General features: G+C 41.3%; 1 protein-coding gene across 2 annotated transcripts in view; it reads right to left on the reverse strand.

Moving 5' to 3' along the window:
• LARGE1 (LARGE xylosyl- and glucuronyltransferase 1) overlaps positions 1 to 17,333 on the reverse strand; it is a 370,873-nt gene that overhangs the window by 317,179 nt on the left and 36,361 nt on the right. The gene's annotated exons all lie outside the window — the stretch shown is intronic.

The raw sequence follows: 17,333 nt of genomic DNA on the forward strand, positions 1-17,333 counted from the left end.
TTATGCTCAAATAAATTTGCTAGTCTCTAAGGTGCCACAAGTCCTCCTTTTCTTTTTGCGAATACAGACTAACACGGCTGCTACTCTGAAACAAATATAAGTTACAGCCCAAACCTTTTCTCCAAGTTTGTCTGCTCCTAGGGTTCCTAGTGCAGAGCTGCTCAACTTAGCCCATAGTTCCTTTCTACCTCAGACAAAGCCAATCTGTTAAGACAGTCTAACTCTGAAGACCTCTTCCCTCTTATGTTCCCTCTCAAGCTGGAGAACCACCATAAACAGTTATTTCCTTCTTTTCTCCTTGTTTGCTCTTCTTCTGCTGGATTTTGCTGTGTGGTTCCCCTTTGCCTTTTTCCAGGTTCCCTGCACAAATTATTTTATTGAATGAAACTGAGTAGGGTTCTAATTAATTTCTCTGTGCAGCTGCTCTGAGTTTGATGCAAAATGGAAACTGACTAACCTAGTCAGTTGTATTCTGCAAAAGCATTACATACAGAGGCTACTGCAAAGAAACACTCACTAGGAGCAGTCAATTCCCCTTTGCAGCTTGATTTCACATTGCTGCACAGCTTACTCTTAGGAGATGAACGGTGGAGATGATAGGGTGAAAAAAAGCATTGCCAAGTTCCCTTTTCAGACCCTATTGCCCTGTGAAGCAAGCCACTGGCTGAATGCACCTTATTGATTTATTAAGTCGCCCATCAGTGTACCTACTCTACCACCACTGAGAGGCTGCCACATCATTCAGGATATAAATAAGCAGGCATGAAGGTAGTTAAAGAAATTGGATCAGTGTTCACATCGTACTCTCCATCAGTATCCAGACTGGACCAGGGAAGCTAATGATCCAACCAGTGGACCAAATTCTGTGATGAATACTGGTCACATTGCACTGAGGCACATTGCACATACGCTAAGGAGAAGACAGCTTACTAATGAGAATTTGAGGAAGTGCTGTTGCTAAGCTGAGGAAGCCCAAACTCCTGGAGTCATGGGATTGCATGTAACTATCAGCTTTATTTAAAAAACACTTTCTAAGCCTCATGGTACAGAAAAAAAATTGAACACACAAACCCTTAAGAGGTTCAAAAATCAGAAGGCAAATAAAAAGAACCCCATATTTATTTTTTAAAATCTCATGATTTTTCATCTCATTTTGTGATTTTTGGGGGACCCAATTCATGATTTTTAAATCCTTGAGGTTGTCATTACTGAAAAATGGCACCTTCTTACCTCAGCAAATCTGCTACTTATTTGTATTCAAAGTCCTATCTGCTAACTTCAATGATTGATGGTATGTCTGCACTGCAATCAGAGGTGTGACTGAAGCATATGTAGGCATACCCAAGCTAGCTTTAATCCAGCCAGCACAAGTACTAATAGCAGAGAAACCATGGCAGCATGGATTTCAGCATTGGCTACCTGCCTGAGGAAGTACCCAGGGTTCCCCAGGGGCTTGTACTGCCTGCACTGAAGCTCATGGTGCCCCACCTTCATTTCTATTGGTACTTGTGCTAGCTAGACTAAAAGGAGTTCTGGTAGGACTATGCACTGCAGTAACACCTGATTGCAGTGTAGACATAGCCTAAGGTAAATGTTTGCTAATGTTTTACTCCTACAAAGACAACACGGCTATGAAAGCAGGCTGAATCCTTATCAGACTCTTGCTCCAGAGAGAGAACTGATAACCAAGACCCCCATCCCATTGTGGGGCTTCACCCACACAGAATTCACTGCAGGATGGGGGCCTAAACTTCAGCTGCAGAATTTGTCATTCTGTTTCTGATGCCCAAGGCAGAAAAAGCACAGTTCAGCTTTCAGATCCCATGCTGGGTGTCTTTTTGCATGTATTTGTCTTTTTTTTTTTTTTTTTTTTTTTACTTCTGGGCAGAACAAATTTGAAATGGAAGCCATTAGGAGAAAAACATGAACTCATTCCAATTCTACAATTGCTTTTCAGAATATACCTGTACTTTGAGCAGTTTAGCCTGAACACATGCATAGATTTAGAAGTTATAAATAATTACAGTTTAAGACAAGAATATTTGACAATCAGCTTCTCCTGGACTTAGCGGGCAGAGCCCAAGTTTGAGACAGCCCACGTTTGCTACGTAATAGCAAGTCTTTCATTCAAATACTGATGATGTCATGCACCATTGAAGAAACACCACAGACCCATGAACTCAGGACTTGGTGGATAAGGTCTCCATCCTACAGAAACTTATGCACATTCTTAGCTTTACTACTGTTGACTTCAATGGCATCCGTAGCTCACGAAAGCTTATGCTCAAATAAATTTGTTAGTCTCTAAGGTGCCACAAGTACTCCTTTTCTTTTATTCACAGTAAGTAACTGTTAAACACATGCATAAGTGTTTGCAAGGTGGGGGCTTAAGTGAGAAGCAATTACTTTTCAAATTGTTGTTATCTGAGTGTTGCCAGCTCTTGTGATTTTATTATGAGTCTCGTAATATTTGTTGTTTTTTCTTAAGCCCTAGCTCTTGGGATCAGGTTATTCTATAAGAGTCTCACCTTTCACTTAAAAAAAGCATCTTCCTAGCCCACATGATTGCAGAAAAAAGCTTGAAAGAGTGATTCCTAAGGGCTCAAAAATGGAAGGCAAATAAAAAAACCCCAATGTCCATTATTTTAGAAATCTTGTGATTTTTAAGCACATCTCATGATTTTGTGGGGCCCGAGTCATGATTTTTGAAATCTTGTAGTCAGCAATGTTGATATTTTTAAACCTGCACATAGATTCTGATAGCTGTTGGAGGAGTTCAAGCAGGTTTAATTTTTTTCTGTATTTAAACAAAAGTTTCCAGTTCACCTTTGAAAGCTAGCAGTTTCTAGCTAGCTAGAGCAAAGTCACACTACCAGATGGAGAGCTAGGGTGGCCACGTGTCCAGTTTTCGACCGGAAAGAACAGTCGAAAAGGGGACCTGATGATGTCCGGTCAGATCTACCGTTTGGACACCCAAAGTCTGATTATTGTGGGAGGGGGAGGCACCGAGTCATCACTCGCGCCAGCCCCTACTTAACCGCAGCTGCCTCCTACCTGCATGCGGCGGCTGCAGCTTCCAGCCCTGGCTCTGTAGGCAAGTCCCTCCCGACCCACTGGGGAGGGAGGGGAAAAAAAAAAAAAATCAGTGAGTGAGGAAGAGAGGGGGAAAGATAAGTGAACAGGAGGCGGGGCCTCAGGGGGAAGAGGTGGGGCAGGGGCGGGGAAGGGGAGGTTCTAGAACTGTTGCTGGAGTGTCCAATTTTTAAATATTACAAAGTTGGCAACCCTATAGGAGCAAAATTTACAATGGTCTGCAATCTGGCATACCTCCACTCTATAAGCAAAATATGAGTAGCTGCCATGCTATTGTAATCAACATGTAATATTTCACGGTTCCATGTTCTAAAGGAGCTACAGCAGCACAACGAAGTTAGGTGGACAAAATATTGGCGGCCTTTATATCTCCCTAAATCCAACACTGTCTTCACTTCATTGAGCCTCTGTAGTTCCTCTGGCATGTGGAAAAAGCAACTGCTTATAAGAGAAAATAAAATCTAAAGAGCTTTTCAGACCTCCCTGGGAGAGGGACCTCACAGCAGAGAGAAAAATATTAATATTTTGGCTGTGTGGAATTACTGAGATTTACAGTTAACATTCAGAAACAAAAATATGAACCATTGTAATAAGCTAGGTGATACCCATTATTTTAGAGTCCAATGCTGCAAAACCTGCCAAGGTTAGAAATACTTGGCAAACCAGTGCAAATGTTTTTGGAACCAGTAACCTTTTCCAGGACCTAGCTTGGAACAAGGATCAAAAAGAAAATCTTTCAGTCCCTGGATCTGGGGACTGAGCTCAGATTTAGTTTAAATCAGACCAGTTCAGATTTAGTTCTACTACTTCTAAAGCCAGCATTTTTAGGCACATATACACGTTCGATAACTATGAGTGTTGCGGTGGGGAATATTACAATGAATGACACTCTCATAGCATTGGATTCAACTTTGTGTTCTGTCTGCCTTCATGACCCTGAAAGACAGGGAATCAGTTAAAAAACTCTACCCCACATTCCTCACTTTTACAGAGGGCAGATAAACAAGAACATTGATTGAAATGGACAAAGAAAGCAGCTGTTCCCAGTGTGGCACGGTCTCCTCTTCCCAGTCATGCTACCCATCAGGCAGAGCCCCAAGGAGCCTGAATATGGAATGCAACTAAAAAACCCCACCCGTCTTCCTTTTGCTACAGGTCCCCTCTGAACATTTGGCTCAATGGCAAGGTCCTTAGTTAACTCTGTTTCCCTTCTCCCACATGCCCACACATTAACACTGTTCTGCTTAATTTCCCTCTATTTGCGCTTCATCTAATCTCCCCTGTGTGTTTACCTGTAATCTAGAAAAAAAAATCCCATCCTATGAATTCTCTACTTTAACAGAGTTGCTATGGCAACAGCCGTAATTCAGAACTTTAACAACATTTCTAATCGGTGATATTGAGAGGGACAAGTTAGTACCTGGCTTTACAGTATTCAAAAATGTATACTTAATCAGGAAGGATTACTCTTGCAATTCATTTCTGCAAAGAAAACATTTGTGGGTACTCTGCTGCTGTTTGACCTGGTATTCAGATATGACAATGATGGACTGGTTGATGAAAGGACACACACAGTGGATAGTCAGATGAACAGACATGCCTTTGGGTGACTGAAAAACAGGAAATGTTACAGTTATTGGGCAAAAGGTCCAATTAAAAGAGCAGTGGAAGGTCCCTCCCTCTCTGGTTTGACCTTCCAAAGCATTCACAATTAGGATTTAGCACAATTTTCAGTGAAGCAAAAACACCCTTGTTTATCCCTTAGCTGCCAGACAAGGGGAATGGGAAAGGATAGTTTTGTGGTGTAGGGAATGAACTGGGACTCAAGGGATCTGGGTTTTCTTCCTGGCTATATCACAGGCCTGCTGTGTGACCCTGGTCCCAAGTCACAATCTCTCTGTTTCAGTTCCCTATCTGTAAAATGGGAATAATAATACTTCCCTTTTCCTACCCTTTGTCCGTCTTGTCTATTTAGATAGGAACAGCCTTTGCCCCAAAGAGCTTACAATGTATTTGTATAGTGCCCAGCACAACAGGGCCGATCTCAGTTGGAGCTTTTAGAAACTATTGTAATACAGTCCATACATAAATAATAACGTTATTTGGAAACTGATTATCCAAAGGAAAAGCACACCTCAGAAATTGAGCTGGGGCACAAGAATTTTATCTATAGAAAAACAAAGATACATATAAAGAAATAACTAAAAGTATTAGTTCTTGCAGATTTACATTAGTGAGAGCGAAATCAGGATTATCTCTGATTCAGCTACACAATTCTTTTTTAAAAGAGAAAAAAGTTGATCTTGCAACACATCTTTCTTTCAAACACTAATTCTAGCCTTTCAAAGGACATTTTACACATATTCCATTAAAGGAAAACTGCAATGTAATTTACAAGATATTTTGATCTTTACAACTAAATACAAATAAGAGTAAATCACTACTGAACCTTCTTCTAAAGTGTTTTAATATCTGGAGGAATAATTAACAATCCAATCGGAAAAATGATATCTTGACAGTTTGATGATAGAGTGTGTAACAAGAATATCTAGAATTTTAATGTTTGAACACACAAGAGTTTTGGAAGGAATATAGATCCTCATGCATTAGGGCTTAAGACAAACTGACTAAAGAGGGGGTGGAGAGAAGCTTTCCCTGTAAGTAGGTAATCCCATAACTGCCTACTGCTTGGTTTCTTGCACCTTCCTTTAAAACATCTGGTAGTGGCTACTCACTGACAAACGACACTGGACTAGAAAGACCACCTCTGATTCAGTATGGCAATTCATATGCTACAATGCGTACGAGCAGGACTAAGGGAATACAGATCTTATTTGAATCCATAACAAATATTTTTTTCTTTAAATTGTTATTTTGTTAATGGCAGCACACACACACACACACACACACACACACCCACCCCACAGCTTTACCAATAAACCTCATTCCTCAGTTGCAGCACCTTCTGCTATTCTAGTCTTGAGCCTCCAGTACAGGTCTGCCAAGACACATCTCAAGCTACAACATCTGCTGTCCCAGTTTTGGGTCTCTCCTGAGCAGCCACAAAACAGCTGGACAATTAGCATGATGGTTTGAGTACACACATTACCTACCAAACTAATTTTCATTTGGGACCTAAGCAAGAGAAAAATCTATAGTATGCTTCAGATATGTTTTCATGGATTGTAACAAGTATGCAGGTCACTCTTCCCTGCCCACACAGTGCAATGGGCACCTATCCAGAGGTAGCAGCTGTACCAAATGACGGGATGAGAGAAAGACTCATGTTTGTTACATACCACTGATTGTTGTGCCAGTTCTTGATAATATTACTCCATAACTGATGCCTGTGAAACTTCTTAAAACAGCACCTCTATCAAGTAATGCAGATACCTTTAAAAAGTTACATTAGAAAATTGTTCTCTGGACTCTAAAATCTGTTTTTAAAATAAAATAATTCAGTACTGTTGTGCCAGATACTAAGAAATGGATTTTTTTAAAAGCCAGTTTATATAAGATCCACACAAAAACAAAGTTTTTTGCTTGTTCTGCAACTAAAAAACTATTCCCAGATCTTTGCTGAAACCAGTTAGTGATTACTATGTGCAAATAAAGGAATGCATGGCATTAACAAATGGCAACAGTGAATCTGAATGGAATAGACAGGTGACTTAACTGGGGATTTTTCGAAGTAGGCCCTTTAAGAGTGTGTCTTCACCAATGCAACAATCTCCTGCTCAGCAGAGAGACTGCTCTCTGACATCATGGTAAAAATCCAGTTACTGCAGAACTCAAGCCTTACAGAAAAAACACATGCACCACATACAGCGTTTGCAAGTGGATTCCATTTTGTATTCCCTTATTTCCATATGGAAGGACTTCAGTTCCTGAGCAGTCAGGTATTCTGTGGGCTGTGAATCATACTTCTCTAAATATATCAGATGGGATTTTGCTTGTTTCTGTCTCATGTGTGTGTGTATTTATTTTTAAACTATACACGTGTTTACAACCTATATTAAGGAAGTTGTTACCTAATAGCTACATTTACTTTGGGTTATTTTTTACTTTTCATGTTGCCATTCACCACTCCCTTTTATCCCTGTAAGTTGATGAAGAAAGGTCAGAGAGCACAGAAGCAAATTTGGTATTCTCTGCTGAGCACCATGTTCAAGAGAAAAATGCAACCTACAAGGCAATAAATGGTAACTCATTTTCACTCTGTTAACTTCTGTGAGACAGACAGACTAACTTTCCTTATTACATGGCACACAGGTATTTGAGACCTGACGTTAGAAGCAAATCGATCAGAACTAGTTACTTGTTCCACAGGTTGAGGTTCCCACAGATGCTTCACTGGAAGAAAGTATATTTTATAGAAAAGCAGAACCATGGGGAAGGGGAGGTATTAGATTCATATTTTATTACTCAAGATTGAGGTTCACTCTTGGGACTAAAAGCAAGTCATCAATTGCACCCACCCATTGTGGGGAAATTGAAATAAACTGCAATCAGTGATGGCCCACTACATTAATTGGGGGAATGAGGGAAAGGCATATTTAAGGTCAATGATCTAAGTGTCATACCCTTTACACTTACTGTGATAGCATCTTGCTTGTGCTGAAAATAGGTGTGGAATTCATACCAACCAAAGCACAGTGTTCAGTGCATGTGCTTAGTCATGAGGCTTCACCAAGAGGAGAAACAGAAGAACAAGATTTTCCTTTCCAGAATTTAACAAACAAAAACACTCAGTAAATGGTTCTGATGCCATTTCGCTCTGATCCTGCAAACAGTTAAGCACGTGTGTACCTTTTCCCATGTAACAACTCACATGAGTAAAATTATGCATGTGCTTAAATGTTTGCAGAATCAGGGCCTTAGACAGTCTAAGTATTACTCACAGGCCAAAATTTGCTCTTGTATGTTGGCCCTAAAGTAAAAGGCCAGAAAAAGAACCATTTTTAGAGATTTCCCACCATTATTTTGGTATCTCTATAAATGAATAGGTGTCTCAGTGGAAGCTGCAACTGGATACATTTTTCCCCAGCAAGACTTCCAGTCTTTTGACGTAGATTACAACTGAGACAGTATTTCTACTTAGTTTAACTGTGGAATAATCACTTGAAAACTAACCAAACAAAAAAATAGAAATTACCTTCCAGCAACTTTACTGTCCTTACTTTCTCTTGCATGCAAATAGCAAAAGAATTTTCTCAATTGGATTTTACATCAGACTGCCAAAATGACAGCCTCCTCCTTGATTGTTAATTATCTTTTTTTATTATATTTAAAGCACTTAAAAAAAGTAAGTGATCTACTCTTCCTTGTAATTAGATGTAATGATTCCAATTGTGTCTATATGACACTGCAGTCTCCTTGTAACCATGAACAAAGATTTTCAAAGGCACAGGAACCTACTTCCTATTGAAAGTCATGGGGAGTTAGGCACTTATGTGGCATCTATAGCTCTGAAAATCTCCCTTGAAGGGAACACAAAAAACAAATGACACTATTCTAGGAACTAAGTTCAAAACCCTATGACTGGATTAGAAAATTGTCATAAAAAAAGAACACCCTAAAAAAATCAAAACAAAAAAAATCCTGACTTGCCTCATTGTAAGTTTCATTTTGGAACATTTTCTCCCTAAATAATCTTCACCCCAAACCAGTTTTGGAGGCTCCTTACCAGGAGGCAAGAGTTGTGTCATTTACCCTTAACACAAAAATAATATTATGAAAAAAACAGTTTACTAAATATACACAACATGCAAGGCCTATTTACATACACACATTGCTGTGTTCTAAAACACAGTGCGTACTATTAGAGGGCTCACATTATTTAACAGGATACTACCCAGGTCCTACATGTAAGGGGACTATTGTCTCCTTACTAAAACTCAGTTGGGGGTGTTTTGGTTGGCTAGCTCCCAGTACCAAGGGGAAATCAGGACTCTGAGACTGACAGTTCCCAGGAACAATGGGGAGAGGCCAATGCTCCACGTCAGCCTGATTGACAGGGCGGACAGGCTAATCAGGGAGTCAGGACGCCGGGGGAGTGGGGGGGGGGGGGGAGTCGTCCTCTGTGTGAGCTGGAATTGCCTGGGTCAGACAGAGTGGGGCCGAGCTAAGGAGAAAGCAGGGGCCCCATGCTGAGCTGGGGAGCAGAGCTGTGCCAGATCCAGAGGGGCCAGAAAAGCAGCCCAGGAAGCAGGTCAGTGCTGGGAGCAGAGTCACAGAAGCAGCCCACAGAGCAGACCTGTGCTGGGAGGAGGGCTGCAGCAACCAGAGCCAGAGGGCCCAGAGAAGCAGCCCAGGGAGCTGGAGGCAGAGCAGCAGCCGTGCTGAGGCAGAGTGGAGCTGGAGCTGAGACAGAGTGGAGCTGGAGCTGGAGCAGTCCGAAATCGGGTGCGGTGAGCAGCTGGAGAGAACAAGGGGGACCCTGGGCAGCGGGCCCAGCGCAGGGAGGTGCCCCCAGCCAAGAAGCCCTACAGGCCAGACTTGGAGGGGAATCGTAACCCCGACAGGGTGGGGGCGACACTGGGAAGAAGGGTCTTGCCACCTAGAGCATGTGGCCACGGCCAGAGCAAGTGTCTGACCCGCAGCATCGCTGCAGCACAGCCGGGGCCTGAGAAGGAGGCCTGGGACTTGTGAGGAACAGACTGAACTTCCCTTACATTCCAGAAACGCTGGTTGTGACGTCCCTGTGCCACAGAGCGGGGTTACACGTTTTCCTTTAACCTTTCCCATTTCTTCCTTATTTTTTTAAATTGATTGTTTAATAAATTGTATTTGCTTTGAACTGTATGTAATTATCAGTGGGTCAGGGAAGCAGTGCAGAGAGAGCACCCAGTAGTAGGAACACCTTAGCCCCTGCCCGAAGTGACTATGACAAGGTTGGGGGTCACACACCCCCAGGAATCCTGGGCCCAGCCTTGTCGGGATTACAAGGACTCTGCCACTCAGGAGAGTGGAAGGGGAGCCCTTGAGGCCAGGCAGGCCTCTGGGTAAAGGAAGTGGGAGCGAGGACTCAGATCCTTTCACTAGCCCATTTCACCAGGGTAGTGTATAAGCCAGGAAAGTTTGCCACAATAGCAGGACCATTCCCCTGATTACATACACACTACAGCAACCCTCTCTCAAAACATTCCTGTGGGACAGGAGAGGAAAGAAAGATACCTCAGACTAGGTGCTGGCTGCCCAATGGCTGATACTTTAAGTCAACGTTCACTCCTGATATGTTCAAGACCACTATCAGAACTACATAACATCCTTTTTGACTCTCTCCCACTAATGCCTTGTCTAGACTAGGTTTTTTAGGTCCGGTTGTAACTTGAGTTAGTTGACAGCCAATTAACATGCTCAGGCTAGAGTAAACCATTATCAGGAACAAAACGTGTGTCCTGGAATAAGCATTGGTGGAGTGCATCTATACTGGCACATACAAACACGTTAGTTAACTTAAATTAACTGACAGTCAGTTAACTCAAGTTACAACTTGACCAAAATCTCTAGTCTAGGACAAGGCCTAGCGGAAGTATAAAAAAAGTACAAGGCGGCATGACCAGCCACAGAACCACCAAAAAGAAAAGGAGTACTTGTGACACCATAGAGACTAACAAATTTATTTGAGCATAAGCTTTCATGAGCTACAGCTCACTTCATTGGATGCATGCAGTGGAAAATACAGTGGGGAGATTTATATACACAGACAACATGAAACAATAGGTGTTACCATACACACTGTAACAAGAGTGATCAGGTAAGGTGAGCCACCAAAATGAGTCTTCTCTGTATGTCATTGCAAATTAGTCCTCCACCCACATATTCATCAGAAGAAACATTTCACATGGAAAACTTCTCAGCTGTTCTTTCCACTACTTTAGAATTTTATGTGGTAGATCAAACTAGGCAACAAACTTGTTGACCCCATCTACATCCATCCTAAAGATGTAATTCTGTCAAGAAATGGTGGAGCCATCATAAACCAGGAGATCAAAACTCAAATGGCTTGTTCCTGTCACCACAACCTCTCAGTAAAATAACATTCTAATATGTCACACCATTTATGATAACATTTAATTTTGTACTGTATAACTTATCATTGAAGACACTCTGATGGCCTCCTGCTCTACAGAGCGAACGTAAAATCTAAAGTTAATAAAAAGGAATTGTAATGTGTGACAGCCTGAGTTACCATCTGCAGACAAGGATATTTGATAGGGATATGGAATAATTTTGTTTTCTGACACACTCCTCTGGTTTTATATACTGTCTACATAAATAACTTGTACCAGAAGTAGTTGTGGTAAACAGCTTCTATAGCGTGTGCACAGACAAAAGTTTCTACAGATATGTTTTGGTCTAAAGTAGATAAAGATGCCTGTTTCAAGGAAAGAATACAGAAAAGGGAGATTATTTATGGTCCAACATAATGAGGGGGATTAGGAGAGAACTATGACTCATCCATTAAACAGGTTTTGCTGCACAGCCCAAAAATTAATTTGAGATTGGATTTAAAATACAGCCAATAAACGTGTGTCTTTGGTTAACACAGGACAAATGTCACACTGCAGCTAAAACAGCCAGGAGGGCGAGAGATCAGGATAAGGAGACCAGGATAAGGAATCTGAAAACAATAGCTCTAGGGAGTTCAAGGAAGGACTTTTTCCAGATATAAAGCTATCATGCGAAGTTATGACCCCCAGGTCCTAACCTGGCAAGCTAGGCTTTGCATAATCTCTAGCCTCAGCGAAGTTTACTCGGTTTAACTTCTACTTTTCTTGAATTTCCTATCTATTACATAATAAAGATTGCTTTCTTTAAAATAATCTTGGTTTATGGACTGTTACTGATGGAGCTTGACAAATGCATTCTCCCACTCACCAGCTGTGGGTATGAAACTTTGCCTGGAAAATGGAATGGTATATTTGTCACTTTCTGCAGAATTCTAAGCTTTCATTTAAAAAGACCCTCAGATCAAATAGTTGCCAAGGCATCCTCCTGAATGTGATCTAGTGCAAAGGCTGTCCTCCTGAGGGTGCAGACAGACAGCCTGGAACAGAACAGGCTAAACTGCCCCTCAGAAGGGGAACCTAGCTGTACCCCCTCAAATCTGGTAAATGCTGAGAACTTCCAGAAGGTGACAATCTCCCTGTCTACCTCCCAAACTCTTCTGTGCACTTGGAACTCTGATGGTGAAAGTAAGATAAACCTTTGGGTTAATGAGTGGGCTACTGGGATGATTCGTCAAGGGAGGATTACTGGAGCAGGCACTTTGGGCCTCTGCAATGAGAAAGAAAATGAACTTCAACACCTGTGTAAGCGATAAGAGGGGTGAAAGGTATCTGGCCTAGAATATTCTGTCAAAGGCAGTGCACAAAGGTGTCCCAGTCCCAAAAGCTTCTGCAGTCAGAGGGGACATGGGGAAAGCCTGAGGATCAAAAGGGGTAAGTGACCTGGTGACCCACCTAATTTCTTCAGTTAGGACACCACAATTCTGCAGTTTAACTCTAGGAACCTCCCACGCTGAGGTGTAAAATTCTGTATCCCCTCACCACTGCCTTGGGTCATCCTGCGTCCAATTAAATCCTCTCTTCAAATACCATGTACTGCTTAAAATCAGTGTCACTCCTGCTCATGTTGTAATAAGCTTAGCAAGGCACTATCTATACAGATAATTCCTTTCATTTCATTTTGGCTGACCAAAGAAGAAGAGACCTGGCTGTATCATGCATTTCAAAACAGTCATTTTGCTACAAAGATCGATATAACAGGATAGATGGCAGACAATGGAGCTCCTTGTTTTATTTTAAGATAAACACTCACAACGCCGCTTAGTCTAGCAACTGATATAGTGAAACATTTTGGTTGGTTTCTTCTGGGGAGGGGAAAATATGCGTGTATTTTAGTGCTCACAGAAGTGAGGGATTGATAGCATAGTTCAGAAAGGTGCTGTGCAAGTTTCTCCACACGCAGCTCTCTCAGCACACTTTAATAATGACCTGTGACTCATGCCTGTCAGCAGAAAACACTTTCCCTGTTACAGAGTTGCCAAGCCTCTTGTATTTAGCAGCACCTCTCCCCTACCTTCCTCCAAAGCAGAGTTATTTTGCCCTATCCACAGTCTTTAGGGATAAAGCTTTATCTCTACAAGTCTTTGCACACTCTGCCTTGATCTACAGAATACAATTCTGTCAGCCACACTTCCAGTATGGACAAGAAATGCTGCAGAGGGACTTATGTCAGTGAAGGAAGATCATGCACAGGCTCTTCCAGGGCTGGAGAGGAGCTACCCATGGCAGAAAAAGCAGGGCTGGGGAGGGGCTGGGGAGAGAAGGACAAGAGTGGCGATAAGGAAATAGGGGGAGAGTAGGAAAGGCAAATGTGATGGAAACAGCCCTTTAATGGCGGGGAGAGAAATTGAAGTGGGAAAAGGGCGGAGAGCTAGGAGAGGTTTACCGGGGAAAGAGACTAAAACACCTCTGTAGGATAAAGAAAAAGAAGTATACAGGAAAAGAAATGGAAAAATGGAATAATCCATAGGATAAATACCAACAGGGGAAGGTGGAAACAAGGCCACCCTTGGTCTATTTAATAGTACACACTATCGTGGTGTGTAGTTTTCCTAAGAGAACAGCTTGTGTGTGATAATTGCACAGCAACAGAATCAGCATGATCATTGACCTGTTTGATTAAAGGGACATCATTAACTTAATCATGTGTTATAAACAAAATTTACCTAGGTTCTTAATCAGCCTTAGATTCATAAAAGTGAGCACTTTAAAAATCCATTGTGTGTGTCACCAACTATATGCTGTCTGCTTTTTGCCCTTCTCTCAGGTTGGGCAATGAACACCAATGAAATCAGCTTCACTTTCATGTTCTTATGGCTGCAACATTTGGATTTCAGATACTTCACAGTGATATTATTTTGTTTTGTTTTCCTTTAAACTAAACCCAACAACATGACAATTTTTACACATCTCTACAAAAATAAGTTTTTACAACATTTAAATTCCGGGTCATATTTAAGCTGACACTTTCCCATTAACGACTGAAGCAGACAAGATGTGAAGAGGTGTTCTATCCAATTCCCCTGGAATAAATTTGGCTGTGATCTGTGGTTTCCAGGTTGGGGAAGGGCACAAGCGCTAACAACAGTTTGCTGTTTGCCTGCCTGCCATACTACTATCTAGTTTCTGGCACATGGGGAGGGAGTGGAAATTACCAACGGGAACAAAACTTATCTCCTGCTCTACAGGAAAAAAACAGCACAACACATCCCCAACAAATTAAGCCGGTAGAAACTGAGAGGCTGAGATTTAAAGGTAGGACATTCAAAGGTACCTAGGAGAGTAAGGAACATAAGTCCCAGTTTCAATAGACTCAAGCTCTTTAAGTTATTTAGACTTTGTCTTCGTTGCCCCCCAAAAGGTGTTTTTACAGACAGTTAAATAAGGCATATTAGTTATCCTGATGTAAAATCCTGGTGGAAACAAGGCTCTGTAGCTTTTACCTTGATGTAGCTAGGCAAGGTCAACCCCAAGTGGGGGTTATATGTTGATCATGACTGGCAACCCTGCAAATTACCTGCACCTTGTCTCCACGTAGATTTAGCATTGAGATAACTAATGCATGTTTGTTTTCCAGAGAGATAACTAATCTTTTTTTTTTTTTTTTTTTTCAGTGAAGGCATGGCCTTAGAGATTTCCAGAAACATCTAACATGAGAAATCTGCAGCAGGAGAACTGGTATCCCTCAACTAGCATTAAACAAGCTGTTGCACTCCCACCAGACAATGCAGAAATATAAAAGTACACATGGACTCACCTCTGCTTTCAGAAAAAAGCTCCCACATTCACTCATGCCTGTTTTAGGATCACACAAACAACTCTGCAAGGAGCATCTCGCTGCCACACTCAAATTGTCCAGCTCTCAAGCACAGTCTTATAAATCAAGGCATATAATAGTATGCATTCAAGCCCTCTCTAAATGGCCTGAGTTCACATTTTTGGGTTATTTCCACTCCACCCAAAAAAAGTTTTTGGCCTAGTTATAGGTATTTCTTTTTTTAAACTTGCTGGTAGTAATAACACACTATGTAAGCACCACTAGATTAGCTCAGCAGCTCTTCCCCGTGCTAATAACTTACACTGTATTCTGACACAGTTAATTTGTATGGTGTATTCTAATTAGGGTGACCAGATAGCAAATGTAAAAGAATTGGGACGGGGGTGGGGAGTACTAGGTGCCTATATAAGAAAAAGCCCCCAAAATCAGGACTGTCCCTATAAAATTGGGATATCTTGTCACCCTAATTCTAATTGGTAGAAAGTGAAACTCCACGGTTATGCTACAGCAAGGAAAAGATTCTGGGTTAGAACAATCCTGACCAATCAGAAGCTTAGTATTCTAGCTATATGTAAAAGTAGAGAATGTTTAAGGGAGGAAGGGGAGAAAGAATCAGATAATTAATCCAACACAGTTTTGGCAAAGAACAGAGGTAAAATGTCCTCAGGTTATTATGCGTGCTGAAGGCAGTGACACCTAGAGTAAAGGTTGCATGACACTTTCCATTTTAAGGTCCTATTTAAAGCTGCTTATAAACTTTCCAAACTTTAACTGTTTGGGCTGAGGTTTTTTCATGCTGGATGTCTCCCTCAGGTGGAATTAAATAAAAAAAAAATACCAAAAATAGTTCAGACTTTTCGCAGAAGAGGCTACAGAAAAATATGTTGTTTTCCCCTATTATGAAATTCTTTAAAATGTTTCATTAAAAACCGCTTGTGCCTCCTTCATGCTTTGGAACGGGGACTTGAAATTTGGCAGAATTTGTGTTGAACGGGGGAAGCCAGGTGCATGTTTTGATTTACAACAGAACGTCAGATTTACGAACACCCCAGGAATGGAGGTTATTCGCGCCTCTGAAATGTTCGTAACTCTGAACAGAATGTTATGGTTATTAATTCAAAAGTTTACAACTGAACATTGACTTAATACAGCTTTGAAACTTTACTATGTAGAAGAAAAATGCTGCTTTCCCTTTTGTTTTAGTAGTTTTCATTTAACACAGTACTGTATTTGCTTTCCCCCCCACCTCTACTGCCTCCTTATTGTGTACTTCCAGTTCCAAATGAGGTGTGTGGTTGACTGGTCAGGTTGTAACTCTGGAGATTCTACTGTACCATCAAGAAAATCTAAACAAAATATTTCATTTTTGGGTCAGCATGACATTAATCTCTTTCCACCAGAGCTGCCACAGTTCCTCATGCCCCCATTTTCTGCTTTTGGCTGGGTTCCCTCGCTAGACTTCATCTCCCGTGATGTACTGCAATCGCCTCTCGAGTACAGAACTGCATCACAGAAGTCACATGACGACAGTGGATCAAGGGAGATACAGTCTGGACAGAGAACCTGGCCCACAGAGGAGAATGGGGCATGAGGCACCTGGACTATAGCTCTCAAAAGGCACCATAGTAGTTCAGAGAGAGAGAGAGAGAGAAATTAATGTAGCACTGGCAACACAAAATATTTCAATTTGGGAAAGCAGAAATGATCCTTTTTGATTGAAATCAAAATAAAAATTTTTCAGAACTTTCTGTTCTGTGAAAGATTTTGATATTTTGACTTTTTGGGATGAAAACAAATTTCAAAATATCGGAATTTCCTGTGGGATTTTTAACTAGTTCTAATCATAATGCATACACACAAGGGGTCCAAATTAAGGTTGCACAAGCAATCTTCAGATTGGCATATCCCAATTTTGAGTACTTAACTGTGCAACCTTAATGTTCTTTTAATGTAGTTTTTAATATGTAATATATTTCTAAGCTGCCTATCAGTTTGGTATTGAAGCATCATTATCCTTAGTGTTTCTATGTTAGTGGGAGCATAATTAATAATTTGTAGGGCTGTCAAGTGATTCAAAAAATGAATCACAATTAATTGTGAGATTAAAAAAATTAATCACGATTAATCAGAGTTTTAATTGCACTGTTAAACAATAATAGATTACCATTTATTTAAATATTTTTGGATGTTTTCAATATTTTCAAATACACCTCTACCCCGATATAACGCGGTCCGCAGGAGCCAAAAAAATCTTACCACGTTATATGTGAAATCTCGTTATATCGAACTTGTTTTGGGCCCCCTACTCCTCGTCCCCTGACCGCCCCCTCCAGAGACCCCCCCCCGATCACCCCCAGGACCTCACCCCCTACCCAACCCCCCTGCTCCCT

Source organism: Natator depressus, chromosome 1 (assembly GCF_965152275.1).
Source record: "Natator depressus isolate rNatDep1 chromosome 1, rNatDep2.hap1, whole genome shotgun sequence".
In the NCBI taxonomy this organism is placed as follows: domain Eukaryota; kingdom Metazoa; phylum Chordata; order Testudines; family Cheloniidae; genus Natator; species Natator depressus.